The following is a 21,447-nucleotide window of genomic DNA, read 5'->3' on the forward strand; positions in this document are numbered from 1 at the left end:
ACCTACTTCTCCAGCCTGAATCTATCCTCTATTTCCCAAACCCTTCCCACATCATATCATTCACCTATCAAAGGCTTTAGTCATGCCTGAAGGAAATCCTTCACAATCCAATCACTGCTGAGGGATAAGTCCTGCCAACTGAGAGAAAACATCAACCATCAATCTTGTGGGGATACGTACTATAAAAAAAAAATGACAGATGGCATGCATGTTGTTGGATTGCTCTTATGACTAAGTACAATAATGGGGAAAAGTTTCAAATTAGTGTTTAAGACATGGTAAACCACCAAAGATTCTTAGTCAATTCTCACACTAAATGCTAGAAAGTAGATGGCACGGTCCCATTTCAAAATAAGAATGTTATGACCCTAGCAGGTTAGATTGCTGTCTGAAAACACAGAAGGATGTAAAATCAGCAGGAAATGTCTGGCATAACAATTGGGTTCAACATCACCATACATAACAGATGCCTATCAATTAGTTGATATTGATAATGATGAAATGTTTTCTCCTCCATTCATAAACTTGTAAACTAACATATTATCAGATTATACAAAACTTGAGTCTTCAAAAGACATACTGAAGTCTGTAGCTCAGTGGTAGAAGGCTTACCTAGTATATACAAAACCCTGGGGTTAATCCCCAGCACCTCAAAAAGATAGAGTCGAAATATAGATCTGTGTATTGCATGATACTGTACAAATGTGTATGTATGTGGTGAAAGTGTCTGTAGGCAAGAGATATCTTCATTTATCATGCTCCACCTTAGATTTTGAGGCAGGATCTCTCTCTGAACCTAAGAATTTTCACTATAGTTAGACTGGATGGCCAGCAAGCTTCAGATATCTTCATCTCTCACTTTGCCTTTCCAGCACTGAGATTTTTAATTAGATGCCATCCTTCTTGGCTTCTATACATTGAAATTGTGCCCTCATGTTTACAAGGCAAATATTTTGCTGAGTTATCTCCCTAGCCTCAAGAATGTAAAATATGTTTAGCTGATCATAAGTACATTTTATCAATGGATTACTTTGAATTGAATTATAATTACTGGATTATTTATTTGTTTTTGTTTTGTTTTATTTTTTGGCTTGGTCCAGAGGCATTTCAAGTATTTCTGTTTGGAGGTCTTGAATAAAAGAGGGAATGCTAGTATCTTTTAAATTTTGGGTTATTTTATAATTAGGATGATTCAAGTAATGGAAACAACAGAAATATTTAACACATTCCTTTTTAATGTTGGTTTTCATTATTTTTATTTATGTGAAGGTGTATATGTCTATACGGCAGGTGCCTGTGACTTAGAGGCACCTGATCCCCTGGAGCTGGAATCACAGACAGTTGTGAGCTGCCTGCTATAGGTATTAGGAAAACAATTCAGGTTCTTTGGAAGAACAGCAAGTGCTTTTGACTTTTGAACCCTCTCTCAATCCCTATTTAACATATTTTCATCTCTCTTTATTCCCTAAGAGGCAGCCTCCCCCATCTTCCACCTTTCACCCTGTCCCACTTGACCCGGTGCAGGTTGGATATAGTATCCCAAGCTAAAAATTAACCTGTAGAATCTGGAAGAATATGCAGAAAAAACTATAAAATTTAGATGAAAGAGTATTAAAATTCTTTTTGGAGAATTTACAAAGTTATATGGCAGCATAGCTAACTAGCCCATCTTGAAATCTCTTTCTGTCAAGGAAGTCATACATTGGATCCATGCTTCTGCAGAAATTATGATGGTTTGTAGTAGACAGATAGATACATTCTTAAATTCAACATTGCCCCCTGAGCCTACTAGACGATATAGTAATTATAAGACCAAAATGAGCCCCAGATTCAGATTCTCTGTTTAGTCACTAATTTGAGGTGGTCTCAGGCACATTACATGCCTTGATTTCCTCATCACACATGACATTATCATGAAAATCAAAATATTTTATGCAAACGGAATTGAAATGATCAGAGGTCCTATAACAAATTAGAGCTATGAGTAAGAGATATGTAAATACTGATGCAGCTAAGAAATGGTTCAAAACTCCTGAAAGGCAGAGATCAAGAAGTAGACATGATAAAAGAAAATGAAAGATGCAGAAACACCAAGCTGTACAGAGATTCTGAGAGAAGACTGGGGAAAGTCTCAACACCAGTGTTGATTCAGTGCTGTTCAATTCTCAGTTCTTAAATATCAGAGACCCAGAAGATGGTATTTCTTGGGGGTTTGTTTGTTTTATAATTTGTGTTTTAAAACATAACTGCATGGCCATAATCAACAAACTAGGAGCTTAACCAAGTGTCATTGGACCAAGAACACAGGAGGTTCTTGGTCTGCTGAGTAAAGAATTCAACAGCAGATGCAGAGGAGATGCAAAACTTAGATTTGTATTATAGTTAGAAAAATCCAAGTGTAAATATATATTTATAAAGTAGGTGGTATGTTCATAAGTCTGTGTCCCTTACTTCCCATGACAAATTATGGAAGAACAGATCTTTCCTTGAGGGTATTTCTTCCTGAGTTCCAGTTAGAAACCCATGGGAGAAGGCCATCAAATGTTAATGATACTTTAGTGATGCCAGGTTCTTTTAAGGGTGCTGACCTGGATTTCAAGATGCCTGTGTTAGTACTCACAAAATCTTCCCTGTACCTTAGCTCCTTGGCGAATGGAAAGAACTTAGCTGCAGCTTCAAGGATGTTTAGCTATGAACTTGTGTTTTTTAACTGTCATGAGAAACTTCTGTAGTTGTCTTGATTACTCCATGTCTAACTCCTTGCTTAACCAACCTAAATCAGACATTGGAACCCAAGATTATTGCATATGGGATCTTATTTAAAGAATGGTTATTTGGCAAACTTACTAGTTGTTTGGAACCTTACAAGTAATACAGCCTGTAAACAGTTCGTTTTTAATATAACATGGACACCACCCAGCAAGCCAGGAATACCCTAAGATCCTTTATTGTGTTAGCCTTGCTTTTGATCTCTTAGATGCTGTAGGGAAGTGAATATATTTGAAGAAGGATTAAGCATAAATTTCAGCTATTCTGATGCTAAAGACACCTCAGTCTTAGAAAACTGAGAGACACTTTGTTTCTTAGCATTTAATTGTATTCCTACTGAATTAAGAATAGCTCATTAATCTGAACATGTGGTATAAAGGTTGTATTTAGATCTAATGGTTTTATTTAGATGTATCACTGTTTCTTTGTATTCTATTGTTTATCCATTGTTTCAGATGCCTGTTACTAGATTGCTTTACCAACTTGTATTTTTGCCTACATGAGAACAGGTAATCTCAATGATAATCTTCACAATTTTTAGAAATCAGAGAGAAATGACGAAAGCATTTTTATGTATCCACTTTAAAATCCTACCCAGAGAAGATCTCTGTTTCAGAAATCTAAGACTCGTTTGGAGAATCTTTGGTCAATGGTTCAATTCTATCTGTCCAATTTTGACTGTCAAGTATTTCTAAAAATACAAACTTAAAATGCCAACAATACTTTTGAGGTTTTTAACGGCCTCCTTAGAAGGTGGCATGGATCATTATTGCTACTTATTAAGCATCTTGATGGAAGAACTGGATTCCAGGATAACGATTACAGGAATAGAACAAGAAATGATTAATCTGGGGTTTACTGGGGGCAGGGATACAGTCCTCACTTACAAAAGTGTTTTGTAAGATGTAAGTATCTATACAAATACTGTTCCCAATAAAGGTGTTTACAATGGTACTATTACAAAGTAGTAAGACATAATTGAGAAAGTTTCTCTGCCTCTTTTACTTAAAGTGTTCATGAGCATGTGTTCTTCAAGACACAGCAGAACAGCATTGTCTGAAAACACTCAGGTATCTGCTATTCATGGGCTGCCTGTCCCCTACTTGACTTTGTTCTATTGCTGTGGTAAAACACCATGACCAAAATCAACTTGGGGAGGACTAGGTTTAGTTCAGCTCACAACTCTTGGGTCACATTCCTTGCTGAGGGAAGTCAAGGCAGGAACTCAAGGCAAGAAACCAGAAGCAGTAACTGATGTGGATGGAGCCCACGGAGGAGTGCTGCTCACTGGCTTGCTTCTTATGACTCATTTCACCTGCCTTCTTATACAACCCAAGACCACTAGCTCAGGGATAGCACCACCCATAGTGAGATGATCACTCCCACATCAATTATCAATCAAGAAAATGCACCACAGGATTGCTTATAGACCATATGGTGAAGGCGTTTTCTTAGCTGAAGTTCCTTCTTCCAAAATGACTTTAGCTTGTGTCAAGGTAACATGAAATTAGCAAAGACAATGCTGAACACTTTTAAATATTTGTCTGGTTGGTTGGTTTGGTTGGTTTTGTTTTCGTTTGGTTTTGTTCTTTTTGTAAGGCATGAGTTTGTGTGTGTGTGTACGTGTGCATGTGTGTTCAGATATTACTGAAGAGATATTTCACCATCTTAGACAGTTAAGGAAATTGAGGCTCGGATATTTTAATAAATAATAAGATAATAATTGGTAAAGCCATGATTCAAACACATGCCCATTTTGACTCCAGTATTCATGCTCTGTAATTTTTAGGTAAGTCAGGAGGTAATGAGTGAAAGAGACGTGTGCATAATAAAAACAGTAGTAATGGCTATCATTTATCAATGTGTCAGGTTCTGGGCTAGATACTCAGGAGATTTAAATCCATCATCCTAAGAAACAATTCAAAAGGGTCCAATCATCCCATTTTTTCCAGATGAATTAAAAGTTATCATGAGTTCCATTTGCCTTAGGGAATTTTCAGATTCAAGGACATTGAATTGTCAGTATAACAAAATACACCTGGTTAAGAACAGCACTGCTGGCCAGTCAGGTCTGCTGATCTAGGCCACCTATTCCATTCACTAGGGAATATTATAGTCTAAATAAAACCTTCAGGACAGGTGGTGGTGGCACACACCTTTAATCCAGCACTTAGGAAGCAGAGGCAAGGGATCTATGAGTTCAAGGCCAACCTGGTCTACAGGACAGCCAAAGCTACACAGAGAAACCCTATCTTCAAAAACAAAACCCCAAAAAAGACTCCAGACTAAGTCATTTGTACCATTTTCTTTTCTTACTTTATTTTTTTAGTGATTTTAGTCTTATTTAGAAGTGTGTGTGCTTTAGGGTAACATAAAACTTTCACAACGTTGCCATTTATTCAATTACTATGTGCGAGTTTTTGTTTATTTTATTGCAGCCCATAGCCTCAAAGTTAGATTTTAAAGTTACAAATCCATGTGCTCAACTTGAGGCTTCATCAGCTAGAGTTTCACAAAGAAGCAAACCATGAATACAGATTTGGTAAATTCAGGAAAAGTGTCTCACCAGTATAAACTGTTCTTGTGAAACATCCCGGGTTACACATAACCGAATGGCTTCCTTCCACACTGATCTCATGAGAGATCTAGGGCAACCCTTTGCATTCATTCATTCTCCAGATGTCTACTGGCTCTTGCTACTTTCTACCTCCATGCTGGGGCCATTAACAGGTAATAAGAACTCAAAAACCCCTCACTTCCAAGAGTTGTGCCAATTAATTAGTGAGCAATCACATGACACAAGATTTTGTAATAGCAAAATAAATTAAAGTTAATACCAAACCAAAAAAAAAAAAAAAAGAACACCCCTCCTTCATCTGAAGAGAAGGCACAGGCCAGGGAGGTTCTTGTGGGGGTTGCAAGACAACAAAAACCTTGTCCTGGGGTTTTTGTGCAGGAAAACTCCAGAAAGCACAGCTGGAAAGGGAGGCAAAACAGGATGCCGATGCCTTTCGTCTCCCTACGCCCTGGCCTTTGGCCTCCATGTGATGGCAGGAGATTGGCATAATTAAAGCAGTGCTTTTAAAAAGATGAGTTTGGCAGGACAAGGCAGGATGGATTGGTGGGACAAGAGGGGAGCAGCAAAGCTGCTGCAATAACTCAGGCCTCGGTGATGCGGTCTGGACAGAGGTGGCAATAACAGCAGAGGGAAGAAAGAAATAGACAGCGTGGCACCAAGAAAGATGAGGGATCCTGTGACCAGCTCTGAGGACGCAAAGTGTATTCTGATTGGGAATTTATGTGCTTTACAATGGAGCATTATAAGCAATATTCATAATAGTAGATTCCACTATGGAAGCTAACTTTATTTTGGCAAAATACTCAGTTAAATTCCTGCATTACAAGAAAAAATGAATACTCATAAAACTGGCTGAGGTGAGAAGTTAAGCTTTATTCTGGCATAATGCTTATTAATAACTACAGTTGCAGGATGGCAGGATAAGCCAAGCCACTGCATAAGGAAAGCTAACCTCATTAGTGATGTTTTGTTTACATCCAAATTCCTGCTTCTTAGTTTACCTGTTTTTAGAAGTTTCTACCAGCTGACTTTTTAAAGCTATGAATTAAAGGTAGAATAGCTTACTTTTTAAAATACATCAGTGTGGTATTCTATCCTACATGAAGGTTCTTCAGCACATTCTTCTTGAGGTTAGTTCAATTGTCCTCAAAATGTCTATTGTTTTATTTTTGCAGATAGGAAGCAAGAGCCCTAGGGAAAGTAAGTCAATGAGTTAGCCAAGGTAGTGAGGATTCAGGATTTTAGGGCTTCCATTCAGGCCCTGTAGAGCACATGAATAAAGTAGACTAGAATGCAAGGAGTAGCTCTAATTATTTATGTTAGCAGAAATATTGTCAGATCAATGGAACGTTCCTTTGACACCACATACATGCAGAAGGCAAGTGTCACTTCAGTCTTACTTGGGTACTGTTTTAATGCATCAGGTAAAACAAATTGTAGCTTCTAGTATTAATTCATTCCCCCACTTAGCATTGTTAAAATATTTACGATTATAATAAAAATGCTAACATATTGTTATCCATTTTCCCCACCTTTGATATAAAAACAAGCTTCCATTCTCTTATAGAGAGGAATGTTGTCAAAGTTTGAGGGTAATTTATGTCGTCAGTCCATTAAGTTGATTTTATGGTGCCCAACACAACTATTGTCCATTTATGAGAAATCCAAAGACCACTCCAGATCGCCACAAAGGCCATTTGATACCTGCCCTTTCGTGCAGCTGACCTTGAGGGGAGCCGAGTCTGGTAATTTATGGCGAACACCATCTAGGAAGACCCATTTGCAAGATTCACTGTCATTTAGTGTAAAATGATCGGTGCTGAGTCCAGAGACAATCTCAGGTCTTGACAGAGCGATCCTATAAAAAATATTGCCCACCCACCCAGGTGTCTGTTCCAATTATCTGGAGTAGAAATTAATACTTTTAAAAGCTCCTAGTTTTTGAAAGGTTATTACAATTTATTCCAGCTGTTTCTTTTGCCCATTATGATGAATTAGTTTATTACACCATTATTTTCCATGTCAGCTTTTTAGAAGATTGAGCATAATGTAGACACATTAGTGTGAATGGCAAACATACTATTTTATAGCTGAGTCATATATTTCTTTGAGAAAAATGTGCTCAGTTTTTAATAACGGGTAATTTTATGTTTATGTTCCCTAATGCTGTTGTCAGGTATTATTTATTTCTGTTTGGTAAGAACTAGAGAAGTTTCTTTTAAAGTGCTAATGGTGGTTTAGACAGGCTTTGGAACCATACTAAGAATATATTACTTAAAAGCACAAAATATGAATTGCAAGTGTTTTTTTTCCCTAAAAGCTAATATTTTCTAAGGTTTCTTGACACCAGTTTAATATATGGCGACGTTTCAAGAGAGAATAATACTTTGATTTCAATGTTTTCCCTAAATGTAGTGGGGGAGGAGAGATCTTTAAGATACTTTCTAAATCTTAATAACTTTCAAGTCTTCTTTTAAAACTAAATGCCTTTTTCACAAATGATTTGTTGCTCTGTATAGTCATTTAGGAATACTCAGTAACCTACAGATACTTCGTAACATGATATAGGAGAACCTTGATGGTGATTTCTTCCCTCTAGACATTCTTCCCCACTGTGTATCTACTAAGGTTGTAAGAATGTCATTTCCCATATAATCAAATATTAAAAACATTTGTTGTACTTACACATGACAAGATTGGTCATACATATTCCAAATAGTATCTAATACATGTTATATCCTTTCATATATGTAGAGAGGTATACAGATGTTACAGATAGATATGCATAAAGCAAATAATAGCTTAGTGATCATGGAGAAAGATGTGGAAAAGCAAATGCCTTTTAGAATTTTATACAGCAATATCATGTATTTTGATTTTATATTTGATCCCCTCCTTCCCTCCTCTCCTCCCACATATATCACGTATATGTTGCATACCATTATGGGGCAGGTATTTTAAAACAGTTGAAACATTTAACACAGTGTTGTAAAGTTTCAACCTTTTTGTTTCTGGTACAATTATTTTTTTCCTGTAGGTTTCTTTCTAAAGGAATACACCATTAAAAAGTTGGGTCTTTTATAAACTGAGCTCGTAAACAAATTTAGTCACATTTCAATAGCTTTCACACTGCCACCTCCCACCCAGTAAATGCTGCCAAGGGAAATTCCTTTCCTCATCAAACATATTTGTTTCTTTGGCAATTTTTTTCCATTTTGCAATATCTATTTTGCTGATATGACTGGAGCAAAAGTTAATTTTTGCAATATTGTGATTCAAATGTTTCACACACTTTTCCAGTTGTGCCAGAATTTTATCTTGCTAATGTGATTGCCGGTTTCTCTGGGGTGTTAGGGCAGCAAGAGCAGGACATAGAGGTTACTGAAATGTTCCACAGGAGGAGCAGACCTGTGCCATTAGCACCCAGAGCTAGAAGGAAAAGTCACCAACATTCCACTGACAACCATGTGTGTCCTCCAGTTACCATCCCAGACCAGTCTCCTGATGAGACGCAGTAGATGAGATCAGGTTCTGTTTTGAACTTCACCATCTTAAAACCGTGACTTCTTTCTTTCGGGATAATGCGTTTGAGGTCACCCATGCAGTTCTATGCTGTGGTCTGTCCGCAGTGCCACTAACAAGAGAAATTCCAGCATCTCATGAAGAAAAACCAGGAAATGTTCTGTGTGACCCAATCATACACTCCCATGTAATACAGGACATCTTGCCAGACTGAGAATGCCTCGTCAAGTGTGAAGTGACTCCTTTCACTGTTCCTGGTTGCAGTTACTGGACTTTAACAGGTGTGCATACATCCATCAAAACACATCTTTGCTAAACTCACTAATCCACCTGATTGAATGGCTGTTTATAAACTCTGAGCACTGCATGCAGTCCTGGCTTAGTCCAAATAATCTCCTTTTTTATCCTTTATTTTCCTCATCTGCTACATGCAGAAAATTGTATTTCCTGCCTTATGATCACTGAGGACACAATGACCTACTACATGTGCATGTTTCACAGGTTAGTAGCAGCCAACACATTCTGCAGGTGACAGTGTTTCATTCTGAGAGGTATCATTTGACAAAGTACTTCTAACCTACCTCTAGAAAGTAAAGTTTCTGTTCTCAGTATGACCAAGCAAACACACAAGCTTGGAAGTAAATTAGAACTTGACAAATTTCATTCTTCCTTTTATTTATTTTAATGTGGGGGTCCTCTTTGACCCCCAAGACTGAAGTGTCTTCTATGTACTATGCACTGGGCAATGCACAAATACTGTACCACAAATAATCCAGACACTATCCCAGAGAAGATGAAACTGTTAAAACCCATAAAACAAAGTGGCACCAAACGTGGGGAAAATTCAGGCACTGTAGGATTGTACAGAGATGGGCTTCACCCCAGGAAGGCTTCCTGAAGGAAGGGACTGTTGGACAAATAAATGCATAGGAATTGACAGATAAGGGAAAAGGAAGTAATATACATACCAGGTTGTACTATGCACAAGAATTAGCATTGGAAGGTGTAAGCCTGCCTTCTGTGTGCTGGAGGCTTAGAAGACTAGAATGAGAAAAAAAAAATGGAACCATATCAAGAATCAAGAGCTAGAACTGTATAATGTCTGCACATCTGGAAATGTCACAGTGAAACCCATTAATTTGAATAACTTATGTGCCCCAATAAGGGTAATACTAAATAGCTTTCAAAATAAATAAACTAAAATACAGAAAAAAGAAAAAAATGTTACAAGAGCAAGCAGTGACCCATCTGTCAATACTCGTGTTCTGTACTTGGGACTTTGTTATCAAGATAATTAGCACTCATCAAACATTCTTATTTTATAATTGTCCTCTATTAATGCACAGTTGACAAGTAAAGCTATATATACACATACATATGTGTGTTTGTATACAACATAAGGATTTGATACACAAAGTACAAAGTGAAAGAGATAAATGAGGCTCCCTCAGGGAATCTGAAATACATAACACATCATCACTAAATAGATTCCTCCCCCATGCTCCCATTCTCATTCTTCCAGCTCCTGGCAGCCACTGGAATATTTGTTGAAAAGCCATTGGATGGTTTTTAATTTAAGTGCCTTCATCATCAAATTTGTACATTAGAAAAGTCACTCTTGGTCTGGGGATAAACTCAGTTGGTAGTATTCTTGCTTAGGATCCATGAGGTACTGTGTTTAATCTCAGCATGGCATAAACCAGACACAGTGCACCTGTTTTTAATCCCAGTGCTTGGGAGTTGGAAGCAGGAAGATAAGCAATTCTTTGCTGCATAGTAAATTTGAAGACAGCCTGAGTTCCATGAGATTCTATCCAATAAAATCAATAAATAAAATTTAAAAATAATGAAGTCATTGTTAGTGCAAGATGAGGATGAATTGGATAGAAATATAAGAAAGACTGGAATGGTTAGGAAACTAGATCAATAAACCAAATAGAAGATAACAGAGGGCTGAATTTAAGTCTTAGCAGTAGAAATGGGTAGAAAACGGGTAGAAAGCATCACACTTGGTGATCTAGAATGGTCCCCTAATCCTAATGTCACCTATGAAGGAAAGAGAGCAAGAAAAGGAAGATAAGGGGTAGAAGATGAGACAGGAGAAAATGTCTAAATGCTGAACACATGGAAGCATTAGATAACTCGCTATGAATTAAGAAAAGAAGTCTTAGATGAAGATGTGACTAATAGAGTAATGGCAACAATTTGGGGCTCAGGGTAAGTTGCCTAAGCAGAGCTAACTCTAAGAAGAGAGAGACCTACAATAAGAAAACCCATATAGAGTTGTGAGTGGAAGAAAAAGGACCTCAGAAAACACTGAGGAGGAAGAACATGGGGTGATGGGAAAATGGAAAGAGTGATCTTATCATGTTGATGAATGAGAAAGAAGTTTTGCAAGAAAGGACTGAACAGCCAACAGTATCAGATACTGCAACATTGTGAAATAATCTGAACATTAAGAGAGTAACCTCTGCCCTTGACAACAAGAGCTTGGATATTTTGCTAGTGAAAGGCCATCATTAACCAACCCCAGGCACAAAGAAAAGAAAATTACAAGAGTCCGTGGAATTCCTGGGAAATGTGATGAGCCAGTAGCACATTCTATAAATATAATATTGAGATAATTACATGAATTTTTTCATCTGTGAAAATAAATACTTTTAAGCTTATCACGATATAATCATGTGTTGATTAGCTTTTGTTGACTTGACACAGTATAGAGTCTCCTGGGGAGAGGGTACCTCAGTTTGGGAATTGTTTTCATTATGTTGGCCTGTGGGAAAATGTGGGGTCATTTTCTTGATTAGTGATTGACATAAAAGAACTTAACCCACTGTTGATGGTGTCACTTTTGGACAGGGGTCCTGGATTGTATAAGAAAGCAGACTGAGCAAGCCTTGGAGAGCAAGCCGGGAAGCAGTATTCCTTCATGGTTTTGTTTAAGTCCCTGCCTCCATGTTCTTTCTTTGCCTTTCACCAATGATATATTGTGATGTAGAAGCTTAAGCCAAAAAAAGAAAAGAATAAATTCCTCCCTCCCCCAAATTATTCTGGCTGGCATTTTATCACAGCCGCAGAAAACAAACCAGAAGAGGTATTAACAGGACTTTCGAGCACATTGGGTTTTTTAATCACTAAATAATTACTTTCCAGGACTTTTTTTAATATTGAGAAAAGGGAAGGGTGAGGCATAGGAAAGAGAAGTTCCTAACTGGAGAGAAGTTCGTGTGCTCACATCCACATCTGTGGAGTCAAACTCGGAGCAGACTGAGGCGGGAGAGCCAGTGATTCATTATTGTGAGTGAAGAGGGGACGTGTCATAAATCAGAACTGGGAGCAGCCTGGCTCTGTGTCCCCGCTCTCCTCCAACGGTGAAAATTAATTTTCCTCGGGATTTTTTTTCCTGGCGGCTGTTATTTCCCAGACTAGCTCATTCAATTCTAGAGGCAGTTCCCATTGGTATACCAGGGTAAGGCACAGCAGATTAGTGGAAGGGGTTGAGAGAACTCCATGTGAAAACCCAGTCTCCACTTCAGTCTGTAAGCATTTGTCATCCCCTTTCACACTAAGTATAGAATATGACATTTGTGTTTGGAAGAGATCTCAGAATGATCTTGTTTGGGGACGTTCCCTCTCAAGAGTGTTTAACATCACTTTGGTACATAAAAGATTAGAACCTTTAGGGAACTCTGCATCTCCCCACAATGTCTTAATTGCTTCCGGGAAAGACCAAGGAACAGTTGGCCTGATCTCTAGTAGAAGCTGTGCCCTGCTTTCCACTTGCTACCTCGCACCTGTCTGGATCAACAATTCTCAACATGATCCAGACACTGGCCTCAGGGCCTTCGCACATTCTGGCCTCGTTTAATCCCCATCAGAGGTAGGAGAGTAACATTCTACTGGCATCCATTTGACAAAAGAGGGAAGTCAGAATCTGAAAAATTAGGGATTTTTGTCTAAGGGTTCATCTAATAAGTACAAAGAAGGCATTCAAATTCATCCATATTATTCTGCAGTGGCTTAGTAGAACTGGATGAATGTGCTTGTGTGCTTTCTCTTTTTCCTTTTGACTGGAGTCCACTGACTTGGTTAATAGACAGTTAATATTTTTGTTTTCTTTAATACTACAATAAGCTCTATTTATCTCACTTATTTTCTCCTTTGTGTTCCTCTACATTTTATTATTTACAAATCTATGAGATACTTAAAACTGGGGACAGTTTAGGGGGAAAGACAGTAGTCATCAAAATTCAGTAACATAATAAGTTATAATTCTTAATAAAAACTATATCAGTGTTAAACAGAAGAGACACGATGTTACAAAATAATTTGCATCAATTTGTTTTCTAAGGGGAAAAAATGAGGGAGTTAAGAGGATAGAAGTTGCCTGAAAATGGGAGAAAAGGGTCTCTGTGATCATTGTGGAAGACATCTGTGAGGTGACATTTGGAAGAGGAAATGAAGGAACCCATGCATATCCCTACATGAAGTGGACTTCAGGAAGACAACACGTGCTCAGGAAGGATCTGAAGCAGGAAGGCTAACCTGCTGCATGTTGCTACCCCTGCCTTCTAGCAATGGGAGCAGTGGCAAGGTTAGAGAAAGAGACTATCAGATGTAAAGGCACAGGGTGATCTTGTCAGGCACTCGGAGTCTTTGGCTAAATATAGTCAATGAGTAATATTTACAATTCGCCTTGCTTTGACACATCCTAGCCACATTTCCCCAGCTCATTCCTTTTTGAAGTTTCCTTTCAGTTATAAAAGGGCAAAGGGAGGATTTGAGGTGAAACCAAGATGAGCTGGATAAGAAAACAAGTGTGCTTCCACCCCCTGACCACCCCACTCCTGCCTTCTGAGGCAGGCAGCAATAATTGATCACAGATTCTCCTGTCACACTGTAAAAGGTCAGAGATGAACAAGAGGTGCACCATCCCAGACATAACATTTACAGATGTCACCATTTCTTTCTGCCTGCCAGCTGTTTGCTGAGAGTGCCATCCAAAAGCTAAGGTCTCAGCATCTTGATTTATCTATGTGTCTGTCTGTCCACCTCTCATCTAACCTTCCTGAGATCATGTCTGTTCCCCAGTGAATGGCCCCTGATACTCCATGCATTCAGTGTTCATGAGTCTCCTAAGCAACTCTCTCTATGTCTTCTTAGCCACTTAAAACAACCTGAACTGGAGGCAAACTAATCTTAGCCATTCTGGTTCTTAGTTTACACATCTGCAGAATGGGTTTGATCTTTCTCTGGCTGCAGAACTTCTTTGAGTACTAGGGAGGCATTAACTACTTGTAATGTAGTTATAGATGACTTGGCAATATGACAGAATAAAAGTTGAAAGGAGTAGACTCAAGGAATTTGAAGCAGAAGAAATAAGTGAATGTATTTACATTTGGAACTAAGCCAATAAACCTCTTCTGCCAAACCTGCCTGGGTGTAAAAAAGTGAATCAGATCTACATAAAGCAATGCATGACACACCAGAGCAAAACCTTGATCTTATCACCAAAACAGCATGACGGGCGTCTGTCTTATTGTAAACACAAATATGAAAATAATTGTCAGGCAAACCTTGCTATGTAAGGAAATGGAACTTTTCAAGGGATGGGTGGGAAAGAAGAATATATCAAGGGAAATGCAGAAACAGTAGACATTACAAACAGCATTTGGAGTGCTTGGAAGTGTAATCAATTCAAATAGAACATTTTGTGTTGCAAGTGGGCCACTTGTTCATCCCAGCTACCCAGAACCAAAATAATCACACAGAAACTATATTATTTAAAACACTGTTTGTCCCATTGACTTTAGCTTCTTTTTGGCTAACTCTTACATATTAATTTAACCCATCTCTAGTAATCTGTGTATTGCCACGTGGCAGTAGTTTACTGGGTAAAATTCTGGCATCTGTGTCCAGATGCTACATGGCTTCTCTCTGACTCTGCCTTCTTTTTTCCCAGCATGCCATTTAGTTTTTCCCACTTACATAAGTTCTGCCCTATCAACAGACCAAGGCAGTTTCTGTATTCATTAATGGTAATCACAGTATACAGAGCGAAATTCCACATCACCTCCCCTCTCCTGTTTAAATAAAAAAGAAAGGTTTTAACTTTAGCATAGAAAAATTACATACAAGTAAGAATTATAGTTACAATATTTATATCTACTTTATCTTTTATCATAACTAAGGAAAACTATAATTATGACTATCAATTTTTCAACTCCATCAAAGACTCCAGAAAAATATAATATTACCTAAGTAAGCAACTTCCAAAACTCTAGAAATGACAGAGACTCATCACTGCCTGGACAGTCACCCAAAGTTCTTCTGTACCTTTGGGGCATCCATCTTCAGTCTACTGGCCCATAGTATCCAGCAGACTTTCCATGAAGCAGGAAATTTCTAAGACAGTTCCACCCATATTGGCAGTTTGTCAGTCACTTTCTTCTGTGTCTTGCAGAATGTCTGGCAGACTCTTTCATGAAGCAGGAACCCTGAAGGATTGTCTCAACTTTAGGCAAGTTCAGCAGTCATTTCTCTGTGGGCCCTGCTTGTCCAGTTTATCAAGCAGTCCAGGCAAGAGCAGTTTCTTGCCCAAATGGCTAGCCAACTCCATAAGGAGCCTCTTTGTTGCCCATCTTCCTCTTGAAGTAGCTTGGTGCTTCCAGGAACAGATGTGTCTCACTGTCATGGAAAGTCCTAAGTTCTTAAACATTTTAAATACCATATTCTGCAGGTCTCTGAAAGATTTTAAGAATATCTATTTAACTGAAATATATCTCTATATATCTAGAAAACCTTACTAACATGACCACAAGCTTGACTCTTATGATGATTATCTATTTGTCTACATTTTTAATTATACATTACATTTTTACATGAACTGCACAATCACAATACCTTGATCAAGAACAGAGTTATATATACACAAGGTAACAAGATTTATTTGTATTAACAAACCAAGATCTATACCAATGCAAATCATTATAGCATATCACTCTTTAAATGTAAACAAACATCTATTAACAGTATTTGGAAATATGGGCATAGTTTTCTCCATACTGCTTCTTTCTATTTGTTGGGTGATGTAACTTTTTGAGGGGTGTTCAAGGCATCCTTTCAGGGGTCTTGGTTTATCAAACCATATTAGTCTGGAAGTGATCCACAGGTTCTCATTCTCTGTGGAAACAAAATAAGAACCACTTTTCCAAAGCAACATATCCTTAGACCCAAATTCTGAAGTCAAGATACTCTTATAATATACACGTTGGTTTAGCTTAACAGCCCATACAATGAAATGTCTCTCTGTACTTAGCTCCTAATTTTGAAATTAGTGATTTCAAAGAAATCACAATAATATACATAATACAGACTCTCTTTGAATTTTCCATTTTTATGTGGCTTGATTTTCTTTATTCCTTTTAATATATGACTCTGTACTCTGCATGTTTAAAGACTTTGTTCTAATTTATTATAAACCATTTATTTCCTTTTATAACTCTCTATACTCATTTTCTTCTCTTACAAGCCTTTGTACATTTATCCAACACTGTGACCTATTTAGAGGTCTTTTATGTCTGAATGTGTCCTATTGTGTATCTGTAATTCTTTACTGTCCAGGAGAGCTTCTTAAAATGTTAAGGGCTTCTTTAAAACTTAAGCAGCACCATTGCTAGGGGAAAAATAGTACTTCCTGCTTGCCTCGCCCAATCCAGCATGCTGGAGCTACTCTCAGCATCAGAGAGCCATGCACAGTGCCCCATCTCCTAGGCACATAGCTGGTCCATGTTGCCACCAAGCAAACCATATGTTAACAATTTTGACATTCCAACCTATTGTTACTTAACAGGATTACTGAACACCATTTAGTTAGTTATATACAAATGACAGACTTGATGCTAGAACCTGATGCTTCCTCCCCAAAAGAAAACATACAAGAACATATATTACTAGCTACACCAAGGAAGTGTAAACCCAGGGGAGGAGCCTACTACTTTGGCAACAGCGGCCACATTATGACTATTAAGTAAGTGTAGTGGGACAAAGAGGAAATATTTTTAAAAAACAAGCCAACTCTACTCTTGGGAACATTCTAGTAGATATGCAGAATCCCAAACATTAGCTGGAACACAAAGATGAGGCTTCAATTTATCAGAGATATGAGGGATGGAGAAACTGTGCAGCACCTGCTGAGCTGGTGTTAGATCGTTATGGAAAGGGCTGGTAGAATCGCTCAGTTGGTAGAGTGCTTGCCTAGCAAGCTCCAAGTTCTAGTTTTGAGGTCCAGCACTGATTAAAGCACCTGGGGGCATGTCCCTGTAATTCCAGCACTCAGAAAGTGGAATCAGGAAGATCAAAATACAATGTAGTCTTCCAGCGGCATAGTGAATTTAAGGCCAGACAGGGATATGTGAGCATATGTCTCAAGAAGAAGGAAAGAAAGATTGGTACAGCAACTAAGGTGGAGAGACTTTTAGACAGGTCTCCAGACTCAGGTAAACCAGAAACCAATAGGTTAAAGCAACATGCAAGCTTGACTAGGCTAGCACAGTTCAGAGTACAGGCTGAAATCTGCAGTGACCAAGGGTATGTGATGCTGAGTCACCACATCTGTCTCTACTGAGATGGCAACTGACTGGTCCAGGATAGCGCCTAAACAGGGAGAATGGACCAGGAACTGGAAAAAGGTATAGAGATGGAGAACAACTCTTGATGACTCCAGACTCCTGCCCACTCTCAGCAAATCCACCCCAGACTCTGGATTTCTTTGAGCTGCAAAATGAAATCCCAAGGAGAATGATGCGAAAAGTAAATCTGAAAATCGCCTGAGGGTTTCAGATTCTGCCTTCTTTATAAAAACTAGTCCATGTTCTGTTCGGGCAGCAATAGACTTATTCCTAATAACCTTAAATTTTACCTGTAACAGGATTTCAGACAAGAATGAAATCTTCAAAACTTAAAATTCTGAAGACAAAAGTTCATCCAAATTTAAGAATGTGTAGGTGTTGATAATGAAGGAGAGAGAGAGAGAGAGAGAGAGAGAGAGAGAGAGAGAGAGAGAGAGAGAGAGAGAATGTATGTGCTTGCACACAGGAATGGTGCTAGAAATTGATCCCAAGAACTAAAAGTGACCTACCTCTTGAGCCACACAACAATCCCAAATAATGAATCTTTAACAAGATATGAGGTTAACCTATATGTTCTGTGTGGATAAACATGATAAAAGAAATACACAAATATACTCACAAAAAAATGAATGTTGAAAAAAATAGAAAGCTGTGTGCTAATATTGAGACTTGATGCTAAAATGGTATTTTGAATAAATTAAGAAAGATACATTTGAAATTTCCAGCCCCAGACAACAGGATATATAATTAGGCTAAGTGCACTGGATTAAAAAATGTGACCTTATAATAAATGCTGGCAAAAGAGCTTATGTTACCCTCTATTAATTTACAGTTGCAGAAATGTTGACATAATTTTCTCCATTTTTGCATAATTTGATTGTATCTTCTTTAAAAGGGGCTTTGAATGCACTGGGACTACAAGGGTAAATGTGTATTCAGAAACAAGTGTTTGTTCAGCCACAATTGCCTTCGGGAGAAAGGCTGGGCCAGTTCACTGAGGCAACTGGAATCCTATCCACCAGAAAGCTAATCAACAAGATGGCTAGTTACATTTATGAGTATTTCTTTTAGAGGCATTTAGTTTCCATCCTGCAGATGGTAGCTGCAGTCCATTAGCTTTGAGCTGAGCTTTCCAGAGTCCTATTGTACTTAGGAAGATTGCGATTGCCACAGCACAATTATTTCAAATTCAGTCAGAGTCAGCGGGCCTAAAACAAAACCATGTCATAACAATTTAATCCCAGCTCACCTTCCCTAATGCTGGCTACACAATCAAACACCTGCTGAATTTTGTTCCATGTAATGAGAACATGTGGGCAGCAAAGATCAAAGAGCTCTGACATTTGATCTGAAAGCTAACACCGTTGAACCCTGTCAAAGAAAAGGATTGCTGTTATGAGGTTTCAGAAAGCTACTCTATGGATTAAACCATGGGGCCAAAATAAACAATGCCAAAAATTCTTGCTTGATATAGTCACTGGGTAAAGTGTGTGTCATCCCTCTAGCAGCAGCATGTGCAGTTGCTTCGATGGTCAAAATCAGCTTGGCTTTGAACAACTTAAAACAAAAAAGAATGACCTTTTGTAATCTACAGTGGCAAGATAACATATGTTTTCTGTTTTCTTATTCATGATTTAAACAGGCAATTATAACGTAAGGTAGTAGGCATTAAGGATGCTTAGATTCTTAGTTACATCGGCATTTCAACTTTCGAGAAAGAGCAAAATATTTTGAGCTGTGAAAATGCCCAAACTGCAGTTCATGCAAGACACCTCTGTTGTCCCTTCTAGGCTCTGCTCTGTCATGCTTATAGTGAATGAACAAGTACGATCAAAGTTTTTCTTTCAGAGTTCTGTTGTAGTTACTAGATACATCGCCTAGACCTAGGTAGACCTCCTTTACTCTCTCTCTCTCTTTCTCTCTCTCTCTCTCCCTCTCCCATTCTCTCTCTTTTCTCTCCTACCTCCATCCATTCCTTCTTTTCTCTCTCCCTCTTTTTCCTTCACTCCCCTCTATCCAGGACTTCATTAAGAAGCCCTGGATAATCTGGCACTCACTGTGTAGACTATGCTGGTCTCAAACTCACAGAGATTTACGTACCTCTCCCTCTCCACCCCCCCAACACTAGTGCTGATACTAAAGGCCTGTGCCACCACTCCTAGTCTCCCACACTTCTCTAGAGTTAAAATGGCCCAGGAATTTCCCATGCAGTCTTTTGAAGTCCAGGTGTAGCGTTTTCTCAGAGTCTCCTCACTGTAGACCATATTTGTGTGCTTTTTTTATGTTTTAATTAACTACTTGTTTTGATGCATTTACTCAAAATAGCAGCTGAATCTTCCATATTTACTTATGTGATTGCCTTCTTAGAAAGATGTTACATCACCCTAAGCAAGTCCTTCTATGCTGTGCACAACTGGAGGTTAGGAGAGCTGAATTGTGTCCTTTATGTTGATGGTTATATGCGCGTAGGTTGTGCGACACCTACCATGATGAAAATGCCAGAGAATTCATGAATAATGGCACAGGCTCAAACATATTTCATAGGATTTCCATTGTACTGGAAATATTATTAAATCAACTCTTTTTATTTATTTATTGAGCAAAAGACTAGTTTTCAATAAAAAAAATGCTTGATAAAAGTCAAGAAAAACATAATTAGCCATTTTCTGTTTTTTATAGATCACAAATTCTCATATCTCAAAGGAACACTAGCCAAAAGTGTCTAAGTATCCTTTCAGCATGGACAGTCTTTTTATACTTATATCTGCCATGCTAGTCTAAACAAAGAAGACTACCCAGCTTCCTAAATCTCGATCCCATGGGGGATGTGGATTAACTACAATTTTGGACAGCGTTTTAATTCACCCACGACAACCTCAGAGCAACTGATAAAATTAAACTTTAGCAAGATACTTGCTTATAGTCCTAGCATTTGAGACACAGACAAAGGAAGATCTCAGGAAGTTCAAGGCTAACCTGATCTAGCTCGCAAGTGCCAGACCAGCCACGGTCACATAGTAAAACAAACAGAATTAAACTTTGGAATAGAGTATGGTGGCTCACACCTGTCGTCCTAGTATGCGGAGAGGGGTAGGGGTGGCAAAGCATGGTGGCTTTCATCTGTAATCCCAGTATGTAGATGGGGGCAAGGTAGCCAGAGAATTGCTGACATTTCTGAGACAGCTTGGGCTACTGTGAGAAACTCTGTCACGACAGTGTAAAACCCTGCCTATAAAACAGCTACCCTTTTCTGTATGCATATTAACCTTTTCACATATGATTCCAGGTTCCAAAACATCTCTTGGCCAACCATGGCAGCTCACACCTATAATCCAAGCTCTTGGAAGGCAGAAGCAGGAGAATTGCAATGAGTTTGAGGTCACACCAGACTGTAAAATGACAGACTTTATCTCCCAAAATAATGCTTTTGGAGAATTCTCCTCACATAAGAATTTGTATCTAGATGAATCTAAAATGGCTGAAAGACACTTAAAGAAATGTTCAACATCCTTAGCCATCAGAGAAATGCAAATCAAAATAACTCAGAGATTCCATCTTACACCTGTAAAAATGGCCAACATCAAAAGCACTGATGACAACTTAGGCTGGAGAGGATGTAGGGTAAAGGAAACACTCTTCCATTGCTGGTGGGAGTACAGCCACTTTGGATATCAGTATGGTGATTTCTCAGAAAATTAGGAAAGAGTCTACCTCAAGACCCAAAAATACCACTTTCGGGTATATACCCAAAGGATGCTCAATTGTACCACAAGGACATATGCTCAACTATGTTCATAGCAGCATTATTTGTCAAAGCCAGAACCTGTAAAAAACCTAAATTCTCTTCTATTGAAGAATGGATAAGGAAAATATGGTACATTTATACAATGGAGTACTACCTGGCAGAAAAAGATAATGACATCTTGAAATTTGCAGGCAAATGCATGG

At 38.4% G+C, this 21,447-nt stretch overlaps 1 protein-coding gene across 2 annotated transcripts in view; it reads left to right on the forward strand.

Moving 5' to 3' along the window:
* Window positions 1–21,447, forward strand: part of Hs3st5 (heparan sulfate-glucosamine 3-sulfotransferase 5) — a 271,736-nt gene that overhangs the window by 165,437 nt on the left and 84,852 nt on the right. The gene's annotated exons all lie outside the window — the stretch shown is intronic.

This window comes from Chionomys nivalis, chromosome 2 (genome assembly GCF_950005125.1).
Source record: "Chionomys nivalis chromosome 2, mChiNiv1.1, whole genome shotgun sequence".
Taxonomy (NCBI): Eukaryota; Metazoa; Chordata; class Mammalia; order Rodentia; family Cricetidae; genus Chionomys; species Chionomys nivalis.